This window comes from Odocoileus virginianus, chromosome 21 (genome assembly GCF_023699985.2).
Source record: "Odocoileus virginianus isolate 20LAN1187 ecotype Illinois chromosome 21, Ovbor_1.2, whole genome shotgun sequence".
In the NCBI taxonomy this organism is placed as follows: domain Eukaryota; kingdom Metazoa; phylum Chordata; class Mammalia; order Artiodactyla; family Cervidae; genus Odocoileus; species Odocoileus virginianus.
The window spans coordinates 8,586,641-8,610,637 of NC_069694.1; the positions used below are offsets into that span (position 1 = coordinate 8,586,641).

Here is a 23,997-nt window from a genome sequence, read left to right on the forward strand (position 1 = left end):
GAATGTCTCCCACTTCCCTTACAGTGTATTTCCTCCTGCTTAGCTCCAAGGGGAGCTGAAGAAGAACCAGGCGGGGCAACTTCTGAGAAGCGAGTGGAAGGAGGGGGTGGTCCCAGCCCCACCCTGGAGGGAGAATGCATTCCTTCTACCCGGAACTGCAGCCCCTCCAGCCCCTCTGCCGAGCCCTAGTTACATCCTGGTCACTTCTCCTTTCTACCCTCAGAGAGCAAAGGTTCATTCTGCAGATAAGTCAGAATTCTGCCTCTGTCGCAACACTTCTGGCATTTTGACAAGCTGACCCCGCTCCCGGAAAAGGACAAACAGTGCTTTTGCATTCATTCAGAGAAGAGGCCCTTGGGTCAGAAGTGCATTTCTGCCTTGGAACCCTCACCGACCTGGGGGCTCAGTTCTGCTCAGCACTGGTTAACACCACAGCCTGAAGCAGCTCTCTGGTTCCACAGAACACAGGACACGCCTGAAATACAAGATGCTGTGTTCTATAGCACCGCCCACCAGTTCCCCAGGTCTGGGATGGGGCCCAAGAGCTTGCACTTCTAACAATTTCCCAGGTGATGCTGGTGCTGCTGGTCCAGGGGCCCTACGGCTTCCTGACATTCTCCTGCAGAGTTCTTGGAGCTGTGTTAGCACCAGCTGCACCATTCTTGTAAATCCTGGCTCCAAACACAATTCCTACAATCTCAGGAGCACAGACACGTGCGTGAGCTGAGAGGCAGAGGGAGTGCAGAAATGAGGATGTTGAGCCCAGGCTGAATAGCCATTTAGGAATAAACCTCTTAAGGCCTGGGGGGGCAGAATACAGAATGGAGGGCTTTCCACCTCCTTGCTAAGGTACTGGAATTGGTCTGGGCCAAGCCAGCCCTGCCAGTCCAGCTCAGCTCAGACCTGCCTGAGACACTCATTCCTTCCTCAGGAGGGAGTCCACTTACCTTCCAGCCACAGCTCAGTGGCTGAATTCACATTCCTTTCCCCGGGAAAGAGGGGCTTCCCAGGGGGCTCAGTGGTTAAAAAAAAAAAAAAATCCACCTGCCAATTCAAGAGATGCAAGGAGACACGGTTTTAATCCCTGTGTTGGGAAGATCCCTTGGAATAGGAAATGGCAACCCACTCCAGCATTCTTGCCTGGAGAAATCCCACGGACAGAGTCCTGGTGGGCTACAGTCCAGGGGGTCGCGAAGCATCAGACACAGCTAGGCACCTGCGCAGGCAGGCATAGACTCTGGAAAAGAAGGAACATCTCTCCGCCTCGCCTACCAGCTCATCAGCACCCTTCCCGGAAGTCTTGGTTGGACCCTGAGTTTCAGGATAAATGGCTGAAAGGAAGGGATCGTGCCTCTCATCTGCAATCACTGATCCTTCTGGAAAGCCTGGAGGTCAGGAGCCTGACACAGTCCACCCAGGGACTCAGCCTCCTCTTGTCTTACACAGGGGGGCTTCCCTCTCGTCATTTCCTCTGAATAGAAATCCCTTTGTCCTCGGCCTCCCGGCGAACTCCCGGTCTTCCTTCCAAACTCCCAGGCCTTCGGTCTGTGCGAAGCAGTCCCTCCGCGCCAAGCAGAGTCTGGCATCCCCTCCCTACGCCTCGGCTGCCCTGCATCGCAGGCCTCCGTGCTGTTGACGAGTCTGAGTGACGGGAGAGGGGTTACTGGCCTCAGAGCAGCCCCTGACTGCCTTCTCCTTACCAGCTACAAACGCTCTTCCACTCGCTTCCCACCTCTCTTTCTGTTCTGAGCATAGCAATCTCCCTTTCCAGAATTATTCTTTTCTGTGATGCAGAATCAAAGTTGGGGAGAGAAAATGAAGACAGAGAAGAAAGAGGTGTTTAGAAGACATGAGAGATATAAGGACTAGGACTCTAAAGACATTTCCTCGAAAATAGAGAAAGGAAAAATAGAGTAGATTGGGACAGCTTTCTGGGGGGAGTTGAAGGAAGAATGCCAAGGCAGGTTGAGGGTGTAAGGAAGCAGATAGAAAAAGGAAGAGGTGTACTGAGAGTGACTCTGGATGCCCACGAAGACTCTATTTCCGGAGTTAAAAGCACAACTAATGGACTTGAATGACTCTGAAGTGTCTTTTGGTTGCTGGGACCCTCTCTCTCTGATGCTGCTCCGGGCCTGGACCACAGGAGGGGCGCTTTCGTTGGGTTGCATCCTTGGGTTTCTCCTGCCTTTCACTTTGCTGTTCTCGGGGTCTGGCACAGAGCCTGGTGCAAAAGAGATGCGCAGAGAAGTTCAGCTTTTTTCCCTCCCTTCTTTCCTTCTGTCAACCCTGAGCAGCCCATGAGGCTGAAATGATGGCAGAAGGGAGCAGGAGCTAACAGGACAGCTTGGGAGAGAGAGGCAACTAAAACGTCCCACTAAATCTCCCTGGACGGAGCGAGAACCAGCCGCACGCTGCTGATCTTGGCTGGGAGCCCACCATTTACCAGCCCCCTCCGGGCCTCTAGGGTATGGCTAATTAAAGACATGGTTACTCATTTCATTCCCAAGTCGCTATTTAAGGAAGTAGAATCATGCCATTCCTATAAGGCCTCTGACCCTACCCTAGAGGCAAACAATGCCAGGGCTTGTCTGAGTGGCTGTAAGTACAGAGCTGTTGGGAGAGGCTGGGAGAGGGTGGAGAGGGGGGAGGCAGCAGGTCCTGCCGCTGGACCAGCAGCTGGAAGCTCCCTCCCTCGACGTCCTCCTCTCTCCCTCTCCCTAAGGCGCTAGGATCTTGTGACCACCCCCCCACCCCAAGCCCACTGGCAGGGCAAGTCCTGTGTTTGCTGGACACATACAGAGTCACACAGCTGACTCAGAAAAAAAGCACTAACAATCTCCTTCTGGATTTCAAGTAGCAGCAACTTGGAGCATCTGAGATTTTTCAGTTGTTTTTTAAGATGTGAAGAAAACATTGCTTTTAATCAGCAGACTTGCTGAGATCTGCTGTATGTCAGGCCCAGTGCTAAGCACTGGGAAGGGGAATGAATAAAAATAAGCAAGTGTTTCTCTGAAAGGGTGCCCAATCTGATAGATGAAAGAGATGCATAAACAAATACATTACACTAATGTAGAATAAAGTAAAAGTAGAGTTTTGTACTATGCATACTACAGAGAAAGTGGTGATGAGCTGTAATTGGTAGGCAAAGAAATGTGTGTGGAGCAGGGATAGGGGTGGGGAGATTTGAGGTGAGTTTTAAGGTACAAATAGGAGTTCACTGAGTAAGGGAAGAACACCCCTAGCAGAGGAAAAGCATATTCAAGGTCATTTAAATCATGGAGAAACGAGTTGAATCCATGAGTTTCAATGGGTCTCAAACTTTGCTAACAAATATCTCATACAGAATAAGTCACATTAAAGTGAATAGGTTAGTCTGAAGCATCCAGTACAAGCATGGATTTTTAAAAACTTGTTACTGAGAATGAATTGACATAAAGCATCATATTAGTTTCAAGCAGCCTGAAATTTCTTAGACTTTTAAAAAAATTTTTTCAACTGTGCAAATTATGCACTATAAGGGTCTCATGTTTTGACATTAAGATTTTCAATTTCTAGTAAGATTATTCAACTTTCCAAACATAGATGATCAAATAAATTGATTCCCTGTGTAGGGAGGAGCTCCACATGGATCTCTTGAGAAAGAGAAAGGCAGTTTGTAACCAGTTTGAGAACTAGAAAGCCTTTAAAAGAGGGTTGGAGACCAGAGCTCTGTCTCTTGACTGTACAAGCGATTTTTCACTCTCATTTAGGTGTTGGCTGGGTTTGACCACAGTTCCAGCATTTTCCAAACACTCTTAGAGAAGTAAGTTTGTCCTGGTGTCTGATGAGGCCGTCCTGGTTTCTGCAGGAATGGGGTTGTTCTTCTCACCCTTGCCCAGGCCACCAGCCTCTGGGCTGTGGGTATCTGGCTGGGGTGTGGTACCCAAGGAGAGAGATCACAGGCTGGGAAGGCCATGATTACTGCCTGCAGAGATCCGAGCACAGAGGGAGATAATTTGTGCTAGAACGTTTCAAACAGCAAATCTAACATTCACACTTGCTTACACGCTAGGGAAGCCCTGCATTTCGTGCTCAGTATCAAGGGGAGGCACAGTGCAGTCTTGGAGAGGGTCGGGGGAGCCTGTCTGCACCAGGAGGAGGGGGATGAGGCGGCTCACAGGTACCATGTAACAACCCCTTACTTAATGGTGTTGGAGGAAAACTGAACGGAGAAGACCTATTTTGTTTCAATACAAGCCAAGCTCTGAGGAGCGCTTGCGTGATAATAGCATTGTTTCTCCTTCCTTACAGTGGGAGATGTGAAATTAACTGCGAACAGCAGGCTGGACTATAAAGGACAGGAAGACAGGGTGTCTGGACCCTACGAAGAATCTTCACATGCACTGACTGAACAATAAATACAGTTTATTTATTTAAATAAAATAGCTTCCCATTTGATCCCAGTTTTGTACGAAAGGCCAAGTGTTTCTGTATCAAAGGCAAGCAGGTGGATGTCCACACTTCCGGTTCCAGCCAGCAATGCTGACATGCCCCAGGTGGGGTCAGAGGTTGAACTGTATCCCCCTACCCCCGGAATCTGTTTGTTGAGGTCCTAACCCCCAGGACTTCAGAAAGTGGCTTTATTGGGATATTCAGTCTTTGCAGATACAATTAAGATAAAGTCAGACTAGAGTAGGGTGGGCCCCTATTGACTATGACTGGTCTCCTCGTAAACAGAGGGAAACAGACACACGGATAGTTAGAACACCCTGTGAGCATGAAGGCAGAGGTCAGGGTGATGCATCTACAAACGGAAGAATGCCAAAGACTGCCAGCAAACCAGCAGAGGTTAGGAGAGAGGCTTGAGACAGATCCTGCCTCACTGCCTAGAGGGAACCAGCCCTGCCGACTCTTTGATCTTGGACTTCTAAACTCTGAAACTGTGACACAATAAATGTCTGTTGTGCATACCACCCGGTCAGTGGTCCTTTGTTATGGCAGCTCCAGCAAACTGATGCAGGGATGGGAACTGTCCTCAAGGAAACCTAATAGAAGTTCAATAACAAAGGTTCAAAGTAGATTAAAAGCAAAAACAAAAATCCAAAGCAGAATCTCTCCTGGTGATGAAAGACTTGGAAATCATTGGAAACTATTCCTAAACTTAGAGAACCAGTGTTTTACTTTCTCTCTCTTTCTTTCTTTCTTTTTTAATGCACTTAACGCTGCTGTAGGAAGCATCATAAATCTCCTCAAGAACAGTCCCAATCTGCTGATAGCTGGTGAGAAAGTAACTGGCTGGTTTTTTGTAAAAGCTCCTACGCTCCTTTCACAGCCATGTTCATTTTAGCCTGCCAGGCCAAGGGGAGATAATTGCATTAAATCACCTGGCAACTTAAAGGCTCTCCTTTTTGGCATCAAAGAAGACTTTCCCTTTAATCAATTAAAAACCTGAGGTCTCCCTGACAAGTGCATAAACCTTAGAATTAGGGGGCGGCCAGGAGCTGGATTCAATAGGGGAACTTTTGCATGCAAGCTTCTGGTGCACCCTGGCAGAGAAACCCAAGAGGTGTCATATTGCTTTTCAGTTGCCAAGTCGTGTCTGACTCTTTTCAACCCCAAGGACTGCAGCATGCCAGACTTCCCTGTCCTTCACCATCTCCTAGATTTTGCTCAGAGTCATGTCCTTTGAGTCAGTGAAGCCATCAAACCATCTCATTCTGTTGTCCCCTTCTCCTGTCTTCAGTATTTCCCAGTATCAGTGTCATGGTGATTGAGGCATGCCCTCAATCATGCCCCATAACAGTGACCTGTACAACTCCCACCAGATACTGAGTCCTCCGAGGGAAAGGACTGTGGCCCTTACACCTCACCACAGGTCCTATTTTCATGATGGTGCCATTGAATCCTCCTACTCAAGCCCTTCTTGGGGTACCGAGATTCTTCTTCCTCACCTGATTCCCATATGATGGGACAAGGATAAACAGAGAGCTCTACAGGATAAGGGAGATGGTAGAAAATGAACATTTTAACAAGGCATTAATGACCATTTTCAGAGTCACACAAGCCAGGTAAAAAGATGATAAATGGAAATTTAATTAGGGTCAGTGAAAGGGTAATGGATATTGAACTTAGAAATGAATTTTTCTTTTTGAAGATGTGAAAAGAACCTTGGAGTCCTTTGGCTCTTTTGACCTACAGAAATGTTTTTCTAATTGAAGAGCCTGAGACTCATCTTCCCACATAAGAGGTGAGCAGATCTAGGGAGCTCTAGATAAAACTCTTAGAATAAATGCAAATGAAAGAAATGAATGTCTTCCGCCCTGACAGCTCTTCTCAGGTCCCCTCCTACTCTAGGACTTTCCGGTGGGTAGACGTGGAGGGGAAAAAAATATTCAAATATGCAATTGATTGTTCAATCCCAAGGCAGTTTCATTTTCTAGCTCTCTGGCAGGATGCTTGCTGTATCACCTATCACACTCCAGTTCCCTAGATGTGCCCCTGTTTGGAGACGCAAATACCCAGTACTGTTCTAGGCTGGGCCCTGCTCCTCCTCTGGCTGCTGGATCTCTGCTGCTGAGAGAGGCCTTGTGTAAAGAGCTTCCATAGTAACATCTCAGATTCCAGTCCGGGTCCTTCCCTGCTGCAGGTTACTTGTCTCTGCAAGACTTGGCTTCCTCTTCTTAGAATGGAAATGAAATGAGTGATGATAGCCGCTTCATGGTCTCCTTGTGAGGACCCAGCAGAAGAGTAAATTTGATAAACAGAGCTTGGGATATACCACATCAGGAGAATGATAAGTAGAGCAAGGTCCTGTTATGCTCCTTGCTTGCTTGTTAAGTCGTCTCAGGCGTGTCCGACTCTTTGCAATCCTATGGACTGTGGCCCGCCAGACTCCTCTGTCCATGGGATTCTCCAGGCAAGAATACTGGAGTGGGTTGCCGTACCTTCCTCCAAGGGATCTTCCCAACCCAGGGACTGAACCCACATCTCTTATGTCTCCCGCACTTCAGGTGGGTTCTTTAACACTGAGCCACAGAGGAAGCCCATTATGCGCCTAAGAGATAATAAATAAAACTCCTGGTGCACTGTAGTAGGTGCTCAATAAAAGGGCCTCCACGCCACGTTGCCTGCCCTGCAGCTTAGCTGAGGGTCTGATCCTTCTCCCCTGTCAATATAAAAACAGACAGGGAATGAGACCAGTGTTCTGTTCCCCCGGCCCTGTCTCCTCTGGAGGTAGACCTGAGCATAGGCTCCTGTGCTTGCCTTCTGGGGAGGGAGCTAGTGCTGACAGAGAACGGAAGACGCAGAAGTCCAGCCCTTTCCCATTTGAGAGAATCAAATAAAGGAAGCTCTATGTGCTGGACTTTAGCTCCAACTGGGACACAGGAGTTGAGTGTGGACCACTTGTAGATGCTATGCTAAAGCCTGAGGATGAAGAAATGAGACCCGTGGTCCCTCCAAGCCTCTCTACATCTCCATGTGCCAGTTTAAGAATGCAAGATGCCTTTCAATACACCTATTTCCTAACAAATTGTCACAATTCCATATTTTATTATACTATTTTGTTTGACTTTTACTTTAACAAAAAGATTTATGTGTGCCAAAGAAAAGTACACTATTTTTTTCCGTCTCTCTCAATCCCTAAACCTCATCGACTTTTAAGATGGAATTAATGTCAGTAATATAAACAGGAAGTAGCTGTCTTTTTAAGTGACTAAATAAAGCCAACCACATTCTCACTGAGATAATTTGACAACAGTTTTTAAGTCCTAGAGAAGAACTTGTTTTCCAATTGACTAATTAAAACTCATTAATCTAATAAAGTACATTCTCTATGGACCCCCTATAACAGAAAAAATTAATCTGAATTGAGCTATAATATAAACATGGAGTAAATAAACTGCATTTTGTGAGGAGAAAAAACATGCTACATGCGGTAATTCTCACTTAATCCACACCGGCTCCGTAACGGACTTCGAGAGCTGTGTTTAGAGAGACCTCTGCACTCCCCCCACCGCCACCCCCACTTTGACAGGGAGCTGTCTTCTCTGGTTAGGAACTGGGAAGCCAGATCCCCTTATGATGGCTGGTGATGTTTCTCCTCTGGGAAGATAGCATTCACTTTCCTGCTCCTTCTTCCAGGTCAAAGTGATCTTGTTGTTCTGACACTTCCTCTCCTATCCGGCAGTTTCCCTTTGAAAAATGAGACCGTTCAGTCCAACGAGCTTTGCCCGTGCCTTCGAAGGAAGCTTGGGGTGGAGCGGAGACTGGCTCTGTCTGGTCATCCTCCCACACAAGAGGATATGGCGCAAAACTCTCTCTCCAGGGACTCGCCGAAGAGTAGCTGACACCAGAGTGCAGTCATTTGGGTTACGGGGCCTCTGAGTAAGAACTTGCTCCTTAGAAAGTCACATGTATGTGCTATGCATACATGTATCGGCAAAGATACAGCTATGACTGTCTCTGCATGTTCAAGAAAGAAGCCTCAAATTGAGGCCAACAAACATTTTTCTAGACCCTCAATGCCTCAAAGCAACTTGCTTTAATTAATAGATCAGAATAGTTAGTATTTAATGTATCAAATAAATGCGTGATAGATGTACAGATATACTGATGGATAGATAAATGGATAGATTGATAGATACATAGACTTGGAAGTCAGACCTAAGTTTATACCAATTCCTGGCTGAAGGAGCTGTGCTGTGCTGAGTTGCTCAGTTGTGTCTGACTCCTTGCGACCCCATGGACTACAGCCTGCCAGTATTCTCTGTCGGGGATTCTCCAGGCAAGAAAGAATACTGGAATGGGTTGCCATATCCTTCTCCAAGGTATCTTCCCAACCCAGGGATTGAACCCAGGTCTCCCACATTGCAGGCGATTCTTTACCATCTGAGCCACCAAGGAAGCCCAGACCCAATACTAACTTTCCCTAAATCTAAATTTGTGTGTGTGTGTGTTCAGTCATGTACAACTCTTTGCAACCCCGTAGACTGTAGCCCACCAGGCTCTCTATCCATGAAATTTTCCAGGCAAGAAATACTGGAGGGGTTGCCATTTCCTATTCCAGGGCATCTCCCTAAACTAGGGATCAAACCCGGGTCTCTTGCATCTCCTATATTGGCAGGGGAATTCTTTACCACTGTGTCACCTGGGAAGCCCCAAACCTAAATTCACATGTCTGTAAAATGGGTTTGATTACCTCTCTGTTTGGTTTCCAGGCATAAATGAATGAATGCATGTAAAGTACTTATTAAAGTAACTGCCATGAAGTAAGCTTCAGTAAGCAGGAACCATCGATGATTTCATTCATAGCGGAGAACAGTTCATTTGGGGGCATCTTTGAGAGTTCAGAATTTCAGAACTGCAGGGAGACACAGTGACTTCATGGGAAGGCTCTGATATACCTCCATGTAAATGGATACTTTCTGCAACAAAGCACAGCTTAAGTGGGGCCAGTCACCTGGTGGTCAGACGTTTCCCAGGTCTTGAGGGTGAGACAGTTCTGCCAGGGAACCCAGCTCAATTTCCTGGTTCAAAAATCACACCTGTGAAACTTGATCCAGGTGGGAAATTCTTCTGGCTGCTTCTGCTAAAGCCATGGTTCATGATCAAGTTATGTCTCTGGGTCACTCTGAGGTCATCTTTTTAATTAATGTAACAGCCAAGGAAGGCCACAAAATCTCGCTGCTTGGCCTTCGCCTATACATCCATCGCAGCAGCTCTCTCCTGTTGACTCAACACGTACTTGGTGCTAGCAGCCTTATTGTCATCATTTTCTTTAATCCTCCAACAAGCCTCCAACAACCCGCGATCAGGGCAGCTGCAATAATCCCCATCTAAAGATGGAAAATCTCAGGCTTGCAATGTCCAGGGTCACAGCTAGCAAGTGGAGCCAGCACTGCAGGTAAGTAGGGAGCTCTGGCCACCAGGCTGTGCTTCACAGAAAACCATTCATCCTGTTTGGCTCGCCTGTGTCCTGTGAGTTGATATTGCATCTGAGAACAGAAAGAGGTTTAAAAATCTCATTTTGCTCACCTGCTAAAGGAAGCACAGCCTGTTAGAAGGCTCTACCTTGCTCCAGGCTCTCCAGATGCTTCCTCCAATCCTCTTTATAGAGCATCTCCATTTAGCCCCACAGTACCTGCTCAGGATGCTTCCTGGCCTTTCAAAAAACAACTAGCAATAAGCAACTAGCTTGAATCCCTTTAGTTTGGCTGCTGCTGCTGCTGCTAAATCACTTCAGTTGTGTCCGACTCTGTGCAACCCCAGAGACGGCAGCCCAACAGGCTCTTCTGTCTCTGGAATTCTCCAGGCAAGAATACTGGCTAAGACGTCCCTTTCCAGGGGGCCTGGTTGGAGCAAGAGTGCCACCTGCTGGAATATCTGAGTCACTGCCAACACATGTTCCTTGGGCCAACATGGGCAGGCAGGCGGAGGGGCTCAAGCCTAGCCAAGCAATCAAGCAGTGTTCACAGAAATACCCCAGCAGCGTCCAGGCACCAACTCACTGACACTCAATGTTTAGTGGTTCAGTCGTGTCCGACTCGTGACCCCGTGAACTGTAGCCCGCCAGGCTCCTCTGTCCATGGGATTTCTCAGGCAAAAATGTGGGAGTGGGTTGCCATTCCCTTCTCCAGGGGAATCTTCCCCACCCAAGGACTGAACCCGTGTCTCCTACAGTTGGCAGGCAGGTTTTTTTTTTTACCACTGAGCTACTAGGGAAGCCCAGATACTGACACTCAAGATCTTATTCAAATACAAGTTTGGGACTTTAAGGCTGTGCATTTCTTGTTTCCAAACAGGGCTGGGATGAGGGTGGGGCAAGTGGGGCAGGGCCATGCAAGTACAGTACATCCCATCTTTGTTGAAAATTGTGAAATTGTATTCATCATGGATTTTTGCATTTATTTTGACTTTTTAAAGTGCACTAAAATATTACATATCTTCTTACTGAATTGTTTGGCACCCTCTCCTTTATAATTTACACCCACTGCAAAGGTTTCACTTGCCTCATGTTAGTATCAGCCCTGCTGAAGCCTTCTGCAAAAGGATTCAGTTTCCTTTCAGAGCTCTGTCTGTAGATAAGCTACACTCAAGAGTCTCTAAGCTGAATGCCCACATCAGGGCCAGTCACCATGCAGCTCTGGGTCCACATTAGGTCTTTCCAATTCCCTGACCCACAGTCTGAGGTCAGACGGGGCTGGGGGCGGTTCTTCATCTGTAGTGTATGGGAGGGTTTCAGATGGCGGGTGGTTCTCAAAACTCTTGAAGTTTTATGGAAAACTATGTGCATTTTCCCAGGAGATGGCTTATCACCCTCCTTCATTCTCCAAGGAGGCTTGACCCCATAAAGGATAAGGCTCACAACAGCCTTCATCAAGAGTCTATGCAGGAAAAAGCAACAAGAAATGTCTTCCCACGTCTGTCCTGGTAAAATGAATGTCAATTGCCTGATCTGTGGTCTATAAACGATGTTGGGTGACCCTGATACAAAGATGCAAGGGTTCTCAGAGTTTGGAGAAAGGAAAAATTCCTCTCTCGATAAACTGGAATCTCAGCTGCATGCTGAGAACTGGGTAGTCCACACTGCCCTCTTTAATTTTCGCTCCCTGCTCTGAAAACCTCTCAACCTTGCCATTGTTCTCAGGCATAGCTGTTTGGCAAGCTCCAGTCTCTTCCACCCTCCTGGTATCCTTAACCCATCCTTCAAGATCAACCTTCTCCACGTTCTCAGGCAGGGCTAGGCTCTTACACATTCCGGTTACCCTGCAGAGGACTTTTCTAGATTGACTTGCATATTGATCTACCTTGCCCACAAGGCTGTGAGTCCCAGAGGGCAGGAATCCAGTCTTGTTTGTTTCCATGGCCCCAGTTCTTGGCAGAGTCAGTGTGTTCAAAAAAAAAAAGTTAGATGGATGACTAAATAAATAGATCTGTGAATGAATGAACAACACATCCCCCCGCCCAAGCCTTCTTGTGCTGGATGAGGAAAGTGAGACTCCCAGAGACACTAGGAGGTCAGTGGGCCTGAGCCGAGCAGGGGCTCCCCCAGGAGCCCCACCCAGACCAGCTGCAGGCCACCCCCGCCCCGCCGCTGTGCCCTGAGGTCAGAGCCCTGAGCAGTCACTCTAGAGCCAGCCCCTGGCCCTGCATTTCCTTCCTTTCGCTGCTCCTGGTTCAGAGCATGCAGTAGGGAGACACCTAACCGGGGAATTTCGAGATGAGAAAATGGTCCTGCGGGGTCTGGCTGTCCCCCTTACAGGGTCTGAGAAACCCAAATCTGCCTTCCCATAGTGAAGCCCTAAATGAAAAAACGATGTGACCCTTTCGAACTTGCTTCAACAGAAGGGGACAGAGTCGCATTTCTTGCCCAGAAATACGTTGTCCATGAACCTAAACAGCTCGTTTTCCTCTGCTTCCTTTCACCAGAGTGAGATTCATCAGAAGTCTGATAAAATCTCTGGACGACGAGCACCCCAAGCGCGGCTGGTCCCGACACTGTTCAGAAACTGGAGAGAGAGCTGGGAGGAGGGCGGCCACGCCAGCTGCTTCTGCTCCTGCTCTGAAGGCGGACGGGCCTCCCAGGAAAAGCCTGGGCCCGAACACAGCTGTGGTCGTTACCGAATCTGCAGGCTTGCCACAGCCTAGAGAAAAACTTCAGACAACGCAGCAGACTTTTCCATGGTCTGCCGAGTGGGGCTGGCTTCTCCGTGTGTTTTGGTTCCTTCTGGTGGTGAGGCCTCCCCTGCAGGCTTCCCTCAGCTCGGGCTGCCTTCCTCAGAGAGCCGCAGGAGACCCCTACTCCATGCACATTCTCCCCAAGAGCTCTCCTCAATGAAACCAAAAATAAATTCTTTAATGAAGGTAAATCCAGAAAGGGCTTCCCTGCGATTGCAGGAGACCTGGGTTCGATCCCTGGGTGGGGAAGATCCTCTGGAGAAGGAAATGGCAACCCACTCCAGTATTCTTGCTGGGAAGTCCCATGGACAGAGAAGCCTGGTGGGCTACAGACCACGGGGTCGCAGAGAGTCAGACTCAGCTGAGAGATTAAACAACAATGACGACCTACAAAACACTCAGGGTCTTGAGTCATGACTTGGTAAGCAGCTGGCGGACCTTCTCTTGTCCACTTCTCGGAATCACTAGTCCCTTCTCTGAAGAACAGAAAAGCCCACACAGGAAAAGGGAGGGCTGTCCCAAATTTACAGCTGGGAAAAGGGAAATCTGTTGCTGTTTGTCCTCAAATGTTCACCGGTTCCAAACTCCCCACCTCTTCCTGAAGTCGGGTAGAAACCGGCCACTTGCCCCGACCCCAGATTCCCTGTCCTATGTCTTTTCTGTTGCCCTAGATCTTAGATCTCTTTCTGTTCCCTTTTGTACCTACTAAGTAAGTAATAAACAGTGATTGACCGACAGTAGCCTAGAAAGCCTAAAGCCAACGTAAAACCAAGGGCATTTTTACGAAAATAGAAACCATTTAGGAAGTGTGACTACCAACCAGGCTCTTTATTTAATATTTAATCCTTCCTGCCATCCTGTAAGATATGTTTTTATTCCATTTTTCAGATGAGAAACGGAGGCTTGGAAGGATTCTGGGGGTGCAAACAGCTTTTCAGGGGTGGCATTAAGATTCCGAGACTGTCTGACCCTATTAAGCTTTGCCTTCCATCACTGTGGAGTTTCCAGTGTTTCAACAAATGGCCCAGGGAAGTTTTCACTCGTTGTCACAAAGGACCCAAGGGATCCAGTATGCTAAGTCATTTCAGCTGTGTCCGATTCTTTGGATTCTATGGACTATAGGCCTCCAGGCTCCTCTCTCCCTGGGATTCTCCAGGCAAGATTAGTGGAGTGGGTTGCCATGCCCTCCTCCAGGGGATCTTCCCGACCCAGGGATTGAACCCATGTCTCTTATGTCTCCTGCTTTGGCAGGCAGGATCCTTACGACTAGAGCCACCAAGATATCAGGAGGCTGCGCAAAAGGCAGGCAGGCCCAGAGCAGGGAGAGCCTCCCTGTGTGCCCGAGGTGTCGGTGATTTTCCCGGCAGAGCTACACGTACTGCCCAGAACACACCCTCTTTGCTACGGTTCTGCCATTCCCTCCTAACCATGCCCAGTTCTTCTCACTCCGGTCCACCTTGGGTGGGTATCAGACCAATCCTTCCTTTGTCTGCTTCACCTAACTGGCCCTGGGCTGGGAGCATGGCCCAGTGGTGGCTCTGAGGCTGTATGTGACTGCTGACGCTCACCACAATCATGCCCTTACCTGATAACTCTTACCTATTCCAACACTGTCTACTCTGGAAAACAGACTGGACCTCGGAATCCTTCTGAGCACAGCATTCCAGGCCTAGCCACTACCAGTCAATCAGCATTGCTTCTGAGATTAAGCCTATTTGTCATTATTGGCACTAGAAGTGACCAATAAAACTTAATTTCCATTTCCTTCTATCCTTCCTGCCTGTGTTCCCTAGCATTTCTGGGATGGACAGCGGGATGGATGATAAAGGGAAACTGAGTTCTCATCTTAGGAGCACTGGTTGGCACCACTCCTAAATCTGCTGACTTCACGCAGGGCCGATGCCTCCATGACAAAACTTGATCCAACATGAAGCATATTTTGTGGTATTTGTTACAGGAACTGTGAGATTCCTGGGTCATTCGGAGGCCATGGAGGATCCTCCACGTCAGCACTTTACTTCTCACTCAGTCTCATTTCCTCCCCCTCTAACACATGCTTGAGCTTAAAAACATCCAGTCACCCCATACTTCCTTCTTTTTTAAAGCTCAAGCTGACAAGAGAAATTTCTTCTCCCCTTCACCTTTTTTTTTTTTTTTCTTATGCAGGGAATAAATACAGCTCCACTGTGGGGTATATAGAAATGGCCAGTTAAAAATTTCTGTGTCTTTCAAGCCAACAGCATCTTTAACTTACACCACTAGCTGCCTACAGGTTCTGAATCATTTCATGTTTTCCCAAGGCCCTTTCAGAAGCTCTGGCTTCTGGTTTTGAACCATTCCAGTGATGGTGATATCAAGATAGTCCTTCCCTTAGCAAAATACCACTCAGTGTCCGAGAGGAAGGAAATGTTAAGAAATTCTTATTCCAGAGTTGTCGAAGAAGAGTAAAACAGCTCTTATAAAGCAACATTTTTAAGATTTGAGTTCAAGTAAATCAGAAGCATCTGTATTGTGTGCTGTTAAAACATGTTTTGGTTCCCCTAGGAAGGAAAAAATACTTGGAAAATATACCTTTTATAAAATGACATGTATTGGAAAATATAGCTAAAGATTTTTCAGAAAACCTAAATGTAGCGGAGATGGTCCAACCCTAGTTATAAATATCCTGGAACCAGCTGGGGAGTAAAATTAGGTGGTGAAATGATTGTATCATTTGTTATTCCAAGCTGGAAAGGACACATTTCTTATATATTTCTGAAAAAGAAAAATGCTATCCTGAGGTCTATGAGATGAGATTTGCTTTTGTTGTCTTTGATTTGATATTCATTATGATAATAATTCTTTTCACTGAACTCCCAGACCATGAATGATAAAAAAGCAGAGCTAAAGAGAGGTCTCTGGGGTCAGACTCTGCCCCCGCTAGCCATGGGGTCTTGGGCAAGTTCATTCACCTCTTTGTGCCCTAATTTCACCTGGAAAGTGAGAATGATGATGATGATAGCAATAATGGCTGCACTTAGAATAAATCTTGTCTTCCCTGGGGGCTCAGCAGTAAAGAATCTGCCTGCCAATGCATGAAACACTTGAGACGTGAGTTCAATCTCTGGGTTGGGAAGATCCCCTAGAGAAGGAAATGGCAACTCACTCCGGCATTCTCCCCTGGAGAATCCCATGGACAGAGGAGCCTGGTGGGCTGCAGCCCGTGAGGTCACAAAGAGTCGGACAGGACTGTGGTGACAGCACACAGAATGAATACCTGGTACACGGGGAGTTCTCAGTGTTAGCTGGTGTTATCTGTCATCCTGCCTAGAAGGTTCTGCCGCTTAGAACTCTGTGACTCAGTCACTCATTGCAAAACCTAACAAACCTTTAGCTAGCCTGCCGAAGGAAAAATGAAATGAAATGAAAATGAGGCTATTACAATCAACCTTGTGAGCATGCGGGCTAAGTCACTTTAGTCGCGCCCAACACTTTGCAACCCTATGGACCGCAGCCCACCAGGCTCCTCTGTCCATGTGAGTCTCCAGGCAAGAACACTGGAGTGGGTGGCCATGCCCTCCTCTAGGGGATCTTCCCAACCCAGGAGCTTCACCTGCATTTCTTATGTTTCCTGCATCGGCAGCCAGGTTCTTTACTGCTCAGCCACCAGGGAAGCCCACAATTGACCTTACAGAAATAAAAAATACTGTGAATAACTGCATGCCAACAAATTAGATAACCTAGATGAAATGGTAGGTTCTCAGAAACACAACGCACAAATTGCTTGAAGAGACTCAAGTAGAAATTAAAAAACCACAACAGACCTCTAACAAGTAAAGAGATTAAATCAGTAATCAAAAAATTCTAAACACAAAAAGCCCAGGGCCAGATATATTCACAGATGAATTCTACTAAACAGTTGAATAAAAATGAACACTATTCCTTCTCAAATTTTTCCAAAAATTAGAAGAGGAGGAAACACTTTCTAGCTCATTGATTCTATGAAGCCAGATAGATATCAAATTTATTACTCTTATACCAAAATTCTTGGCTAATTTCTTTCAAAAGTCTGCCCGCCTTGACTCTTCCATACACACACACACACACACACACACACACACACAGAGGCGCTTATTCCCTCTTCCCAATTTGTTTTGTTTTTCATAACACTTATAATGGTTGATATATATTTATTCACTTATTTATTTACTGACTCTCTTGTCTTATATGATGTAAGTTTCATCAAAGCAGAGAATTGGGGATTTCTCTCACTGTTGAATTTTCCATACTTAGGATAGTGCTAACCACATAAGAGTTGCTCATAAAAATGAGCTGAATGAATAAATAAATTGCCTAATCATTCTTTCACCGTGAAAGAATAGAGGGAAAACTACTGAAGGATCTAGGGACTGCAGAATTCCAGGATGTAGTTGATGAGAAGAAAATAAGCCTTCGAAGGCAGATAACCCAGAAAGTATTGTGTCAGGAAAACAAAGAGAAATGAGATTCCTAAAAAGCAGCGATGGTCAACAGTGTCAGTTTGAGCTGAGAAATCAAATATAACAGGACAGCAGTGCCCACTGTGTTGAGCTGTGTGATGATCACTGGCCACTTGTGACAAAAGCCAGGCTGCTTTGAAGGGTGGATGAGGGGAGGTAGTATATTCTAACAACATATTAAAACGTTCTCCTCCAAAGAAGAAGGTACAGAGATCGGGAAGCTCCTGGAAGAGGGTAAGACAACGGAGGATATTGTGTTTAAGCAGGAAAGACCTTACATCGAAAAGCCGTCAGAAGGAACCAAGCTGAGAAAAAAGAAGTTGAATATTGAGAAGAGGCAAGGTTCCCAGAAGGAGAGTCATAGGACCCAGATCAGAGGACTTCCTAACAAAGGGGAACATCTCCTACACCTCAGACTGCGGACGAACAAAGACTGCAGGAAATCCAGCCCTGGAGAGCTGATGTGCCTCACCCATGCACCCCAGCCAGGATCCAGGGCTCCTGACACCCAGTTCAGTGCTCTTTTTACAATATCGTTTTTCTCTCTTGCCCAAATTAGAGTGATCAAGGGGCAGTGCAGAGGTGAGAGGAATAGAAACCAAAGATGATGAGTAGAAAATGCCAGCTGTGATAGCCTTTAGCGTTGAAGACTGTTGGAGACAAGCTGCTCCTGTCCCTGGGGTGGGTGCCCCCTTAACACAGTGGTCCTCCTGCAGCGCCCACTCACTCCTCCCCAGGAGATGGAGTGACTCCCCTGTTTGGTGAGCCTGCAGGGAGAAACTCCGCCCGAGGGTCTGGCCCCTTCCTATCTCTTCTTCCTTTAAGGAAGTAGCAGAAAAGACATGCTCTAGATGGCTTTCCATCCCACGGGAAGCAAAGCAGGAAATCTTCACTCTCCCCTACCCTATGCGGAGGCCAGCGGTGGTCCAGCTCTGCCTGTGGCCAGATGGGCAGCCCTGCCAATACTTGGCCCCACAATTAGAAGATCCGTTTGCCCACAGATCTATTCTACCTTCTCCCATACCAGCTTTATCAGTCAGAAAGATGATAGTTTGGTCTCCATCTGCCTTTCTCCTTTGTCTTTTTTTTCTTCAGTGAGTTTAGCAAAAGATGAAGAAGGAGGCTAATGACTCCAACAGAAATTATCCTACTAAAGTTGGCTTATGAAGCAATCATTCTTTTCATGGTATTGTTGTTCCGTTGCTAAGTTGTGTCCCACTATTTGCAACCCCATGGACTGCAGCATGCCAGGCTTCCATGTCCTTCACTGTCTCCTGGAGCTTGCTCAAACTCATGTCCATTGAGTCAATGATGCCATCCAACCATCTCATCCTCTGTCACCCCCTTCTCCTCCTGCCCTCAATCTTTCCCAGTATCAGGGTTTTTTCCAATGAGTCAGCTGTTCACATCAGGTGGCCAAAGTTTTGGAGCTTCAGCTTCAGCATCAGTCCTCCCACTGAATATTCAGGGTTGATTTCCTTTAGGACGAACTGGTTCAATCTTGCTGTCCAAAGGACTCTCAAGAGTCTTCTCCACCAAAAATGATACAAAGATTAAAAAAAATCATAAAACACAATAGGAATATTTTCTGGTGTAATTTAAACCATGAATATGCATTCTTGTCAGAGAAGATCACACATAGTGTAGAATGAAAGCCTGATTCCTTTCATGAATGTGGAAAACCCCAAGGACCTGCTTTCTTAATTCAGTTGGATCATAGAAATCATGGCTGATAGCTTTTCAACTCTCTCCAGGGTTCCACTATTTTCCATCTGGAAACAGCCATGGCCACATCCACAATTTCAAACTTGAGAAAATGACCCAGAATCATCACTGCATGTGAAGAAGCCGCAGAGCAATAACCATGTGCGAGGGCCAGAGAGAAATCTGCCAATGTACATTCTTTGCTGATGAGAAAAATGCATCAGCAACTGTAAAACTTGGTGTTGGCACCATATTTAGCCATGGATCCAATCTTCAACTCCCTTCTCTCCAACTTTTGCAGTGCCAAACACTTGATCCTAATCATCATTTCAGAAACAGTCACTCTCACCTTCTCCAATGACTTCAGTCTCCATATTTCAAATTGAAAAATACTGACCTTGACTGTACAACATCTCTCTGCTGCTCCTAAATGGCTATTTGGAAATTTACCAAAAAATCTTAAGCCTATCAGTGAAGACAAAGATTATCAGTGAAATCCCTCTTGCAATTTTGTTTGCAAACTATCTTAAGAAACGAAGGAGCTGGGAATTGTTCAAGGACTTTATGGCACATTGGAATCCATGGGGGTCAGAAGTCCAGGGTGGAAAAATAGAAGAAACCCTGCAAAGCCCAGAGCAGGGCTGTGTAGTCCCATACCACCCAGCCCCGTGATGAATGGCTCCCCCAACCTCGCAGCCGTTGTTCAAATTCAAAGTTCCCAGACAATCTGACCCCCTCAGTTTCCAAGCAGCCAAAAATCCTCCACCACCACACACTTCAAAAAACAGTCCATGGCAGAAAATTCCCTAGAAGGAAGATGGAGTGCTGTTAGAATAGTGGGATTGGAACTTCCTGGTGGTCCAGTGGCCAAGACTCCTTGCTATCAATGCAGAGGGCCTGGGTTTGATTCCACATGGCACAATGCAGGTCAAAGATTCCAGGTACTGCAACTGAGACCCAGGGCAGCCAAATAAATAAATGTTTTTTTAAATGGTGGGATTGGGTGTCAGGGGTTGGAGGGCACAGATCTGGGGAAGTGCCCCCCATTCCTGAGCCCCAATGGGGAATCCTATATCAATTCAGTGGCTTAATTTTTTACCAAACCAAACCACTCATCTATGCACCATAAAGCCAATCTACTGACACCAGGTTGTGGTGAAGGAAAGTGCAGCATTTGTTACAGGGCACCAAGCAAGGAATTCAGGACAGCTAGTGCTGAAAATACCCAATTCCCCGATGGGTTTCAGCAAAGCATTTTTAAAGGCCAACTGAGGGAGGAGACACCCAGGGTATGCAGTCAGCTCATACACAGTTCTCTGATTGGGTGAGGGTATAGTAACGAAGCAGTGTCACAGGAATTAACGTTGTCACTTCTTAGGCACTTGCAGGCTTGGGGTCTATGTGCTCACATTTGATCATCAAGCAGTTCAGTTCAGTTTAGTCACTCAGTCATTTCCGACTGTTTGCAACCCCATGGACTGCTGCTTACCAAACTTCCCTGTCCATCACCAACTCCCAGAGTTTGCACAAGCTCATATCCATTGAGTCGGTGATGCCATCCAACCATCTCATCTTGTAGTTAATTTTCACATCTGTAAAACAACTCAGGAAATATGCATCAAATACTATTACCTAGGTGCTTCAGAGAGGAGCTACAGAGGGGATATGAGGGAGCGGTTTGTTCCTGGAAGTCCCATTAGGGTCCTGCCAGTTTACAAATTCACTCAAGACTGTTTGTTGGTGGTGATCCTGGAGCTCCCATAGAGTCAAAGATCGTTCACTACATAATGACTGGGCCTGAGTGGGTGAGACACATTGGTGAACTACACAGACAGCCACTGCCTTTAAAGCTGCTCACAGCCTCCTTAAACCATCCACCTCGACTGACAAACCCCTGAACCCATCCTTGTATGATGAGCCCCCAGCTACTATATAACAGTCCTATCCAACCTCAGCCCTGGTCTCATGGAAAGTCTAGGGGAGAAGGACACCATTGGCATAGGCTTGGAACACTGAGATCTTGGAGTTGATTCGTCTGCAAATTAAAAAATGAGCTGCATGTACAAGGAGATGCAAAATGTGGTAAAGTCCCAGATGGCCAGTTGGTGACCTGGCAGGGTGAGAAGACAACAACCAAGCCTGTTGGAAACTTTGTCCTGAATTTCTGATCTTGGCATATGGTATTTCAAATACATAAACATTCCCATTTCAGCAGATTCATTTGTGAGAAGTAATAATTCTCTTTTCAGAGAAATAGCTGAGCTGTGTGTGTGTGAGTCTGTATGTAGATGTGTTAACTAGCAAGCAAGAAGGGTTCACTTGTTCCTTGTTTTTCATCTAGATATCGACAATGGTTAATATCAGGGAAGAACTACAAGCCCCAGGGGCTTCTGCATCTAATTCTCTAAATTATTTATCTGCAGTCTTGGGAAAATTACTTCTCTGAGGTTTGTTCTCTGAGGTCTGATGAGATTTTCCTCATCTCTAATATGATAATAATGATATATACCATTTTTTATGCACTTATCTTGTGCCAGGCATGATGCTAAAAATTTTCAGTATATTATATAGTTTAACTTGCTCCCCTAAATCCGTTGAGGTTTTACTTACCCTGATTTTACAAATGAAAATTCAGACACAGAGCAGTGAAGTAACTTGCATAAGGTCATACGGCTGGCAACTGTAAAACAGACAAGATTTTAACCAGGGATGTCTGATCCTCAAGCCCAACCCTTCCAACACCTCATTCTATTACCTTTTTGTAGTGTGTTTTTGGTAGGATAGTTTCAGCAGCAGATGACCAAAAACCAAAAAATTCTCTTTCACAATTTTCAGGGACTACAGCTTCTTCATGGTATTTTATCATTGTCAACAATGTCAACCTCTTGGTCTAAAACGGTTGCTCACATCCAGCAATCGTGTCCATGTTCCAGTCAGCATAGAAAGGAAAAGACAGAAAAAGGCATGGTTGTCCCTGTTAGGGACGCTTCCTGAAACTTGTACACAGCACATCTGCTTATATCCCATTGACCACATGGGCATGCACAGAAAAACACACAAGAAAAACTGGGCCATGTACTTATTGAAGGAAGTCATGTGCCTAGCTACCAAAAAATAAAAAAAAAAAAGTGGGATTTTATTATTAAGGAAGAAGAGAAGAAGGGGTGCTGGAGGACAATCTCCAGGGTTATTGAACGTATGAGGAATCAGTTCATTTCAGTCACTCAGGCAAGTCCAATTCTTTGTGATCCCATGGACTGCAGTACACCAGGCTTCCCTGTCCATCACCAACTCCTGGAGCCTACTCAAACTCATGTCCATTGAGTCGGTGATGCCATCCAACCATCTCATCCTCTGTCATCTCCTTCTCCTCCTGTCTCATCTTTCCCAACATCGGGGTCTTTTCCAACACGTCAGTTCTTCACATCAGGTGGCCAAAGTATTGGAGTTTCAGCTTCAGCATCAGTCCTTCCAATGAATATTCAGGACTGGTTTCCTTTAGGATGGACTGGTTGGATCCCCTTGCAGTCTAAGGGACTCTCAAGAGTCTTCTCCAACACCACAGTTCTTTGGTGCTCAGCTTTCTTTATAGTCCAACTCTCACTTCCATACATGACTAATGGAAGAACCATAGCTTTGACTAGATGGACCCTATATGAGGTACACTAGTACGATACCTAGTAGGTATTTTGAAGATAGCACTGTTTGCTATGTATTAATATCAACCTATATCTTGAGGCCTGTGGAACACAAGCACAAAATCATGAATTCAAATCAGACAGGGAAAGGTCACAGGAAAAGGGTAGGAGAAGGATATATTTTTAAATCACCATATTACGTACTGGGACCTCCAGTTTCACTTGCACCGAAGTGCCACCTTTGCTTATATGCAGCATCCCTGGGACTGCGTGGAATTTAATAACGAGTAGGTGCTCCTGCAGCCGGAGAAGGCAATGGCACCCCACTCCAGTACTCTTGCCTGGAAAATCCCATGGATGGAGGAGCCTGGTAGGCTGCAGCCCATGGGGTCGCTAAGAATCGGACACGACTGAGCAACTTCACTTTCACTTTTCACTTTCATGCATTGGAGAAGGAAATGGCAACCCACTCCAGCGTTCTTGCCTGGAGAATCCCAGGGACGGGGGAGCCTGGTGGGCTGCCGTCTATGGGGTCACACAGAGTCGGACACGACTGAAGTGACTTAGCAGCAGCAGCAGCAGCAGCCATCCTTAGATGAGCCAGTCCTCACCACATGATCTGCTGGGTGATGCTATCACAGGTGACTCTCGGTAAATAATTTCTACAGCGGCCGTTAATGGAAATGCAGTTTTCATTACAGTAAGAAATTGAAATCTCAGCCAGCCTCTGCGGGTGCCATCTGACCCATCCCTCATTTCTCATCAGACAGTGTGTTGTTTTCATTCCCCCGTGATTAACCTTTATCATGAAGGGTAGAGGGCACAGGGTAATTGAAATCCTCAGGAAATCTTCACATCACACTGCCATTCAACGATCTTCCTCAGCCATCCTGAAACCAGGGCTCTGAGTAAGTAGAAAAGCACCACTTCTAATTTGAGGTGGAGATATTATCTAGTGTGGAAGGTTCCAGATGGCTGCCCTGAGTTGAAGTGACGGACGCGCAGCTGGTCTGGAAGGGGAAATAGGAAGGGGAGAGAGAGAGAGAAGTGCTGGCATCAAAGGACCCATGTCGTTGAAAAGTTCTTGAAATTTTCAGACAACTTCCCTTGGGTAGGACAGACATATCTGGTGCATGAATACAGCGCCTGCCTCTCCAGCACAAAGTATATCTTCAACTCAGTTTGGCTTTTGCTCTTTGAAACGCAAATGATCTGTGGCTGCACAAATTTTCTCCCTTGTTAGGAAAAAGTGGGCTGAATAGGCTGTAAAGCTGCTCCCTCAGAAGCCCCTTTCCCCTGGACTCTGGGTGATTGTCCCTCGGCTCCTGATCTCTCAGAGGCCCCATGTCCCTCCCCGTCCCTGCTGGCTCCCCCCTTGCAGCTGCTATTTTAGTGCCACCCACTCGACAGAGTAAGCAAGAAGCTAATAGATCAGCAACAAAGAGAACATCTGCTCAGCAACGCAAGTCAAGGCATTCAATATCCCACGTTGGTTAGGAAAGCAAAAGAATACTGGGCAT

General features: G+C 46.5%; 2 long non-coding RNA genes across 2 annotated transcripts; both read right to left on the reverse strand.

Moving 5' to 3' along the window:
- Positions 1 to 4,387: 4,387 nt before the first annotated feature.
- Positions 4,388 to 10,557, reverse strand: LOC139030258 (uncharacterized). Its single transcript, XR_011482565.1, has 2 exons — positions 9,179 to 10,557; positions 4,388 to 7,144 (listed from the first exon to the last, which is right to left on the reverse strand). It is a non-coding gene; the product is annotated as an uncharacterized lncRNA (long non-coding RNA).
- Positions 10,558 to 13,470: 2,913 nt separating this feature from the next.
- Positions 13,471 to 21,959, reverse strand: LOC139030207 (uncharacterized). The gene is made up of 3 exons (XR_011482486.1): positions 21,595 to 21,959; positions 21,450 to 21,519; positions 13,471 to 20,431 (listed from the first exon to the last, which is right to left on the reverse strand). It is a non-coding gene; the product is annotated as an uncharacterized lncRNA (long non-coding RNA).
- Between the last annotated feature and the right edge of the window lie 2,038 nt (positions 21,960 to 23,997).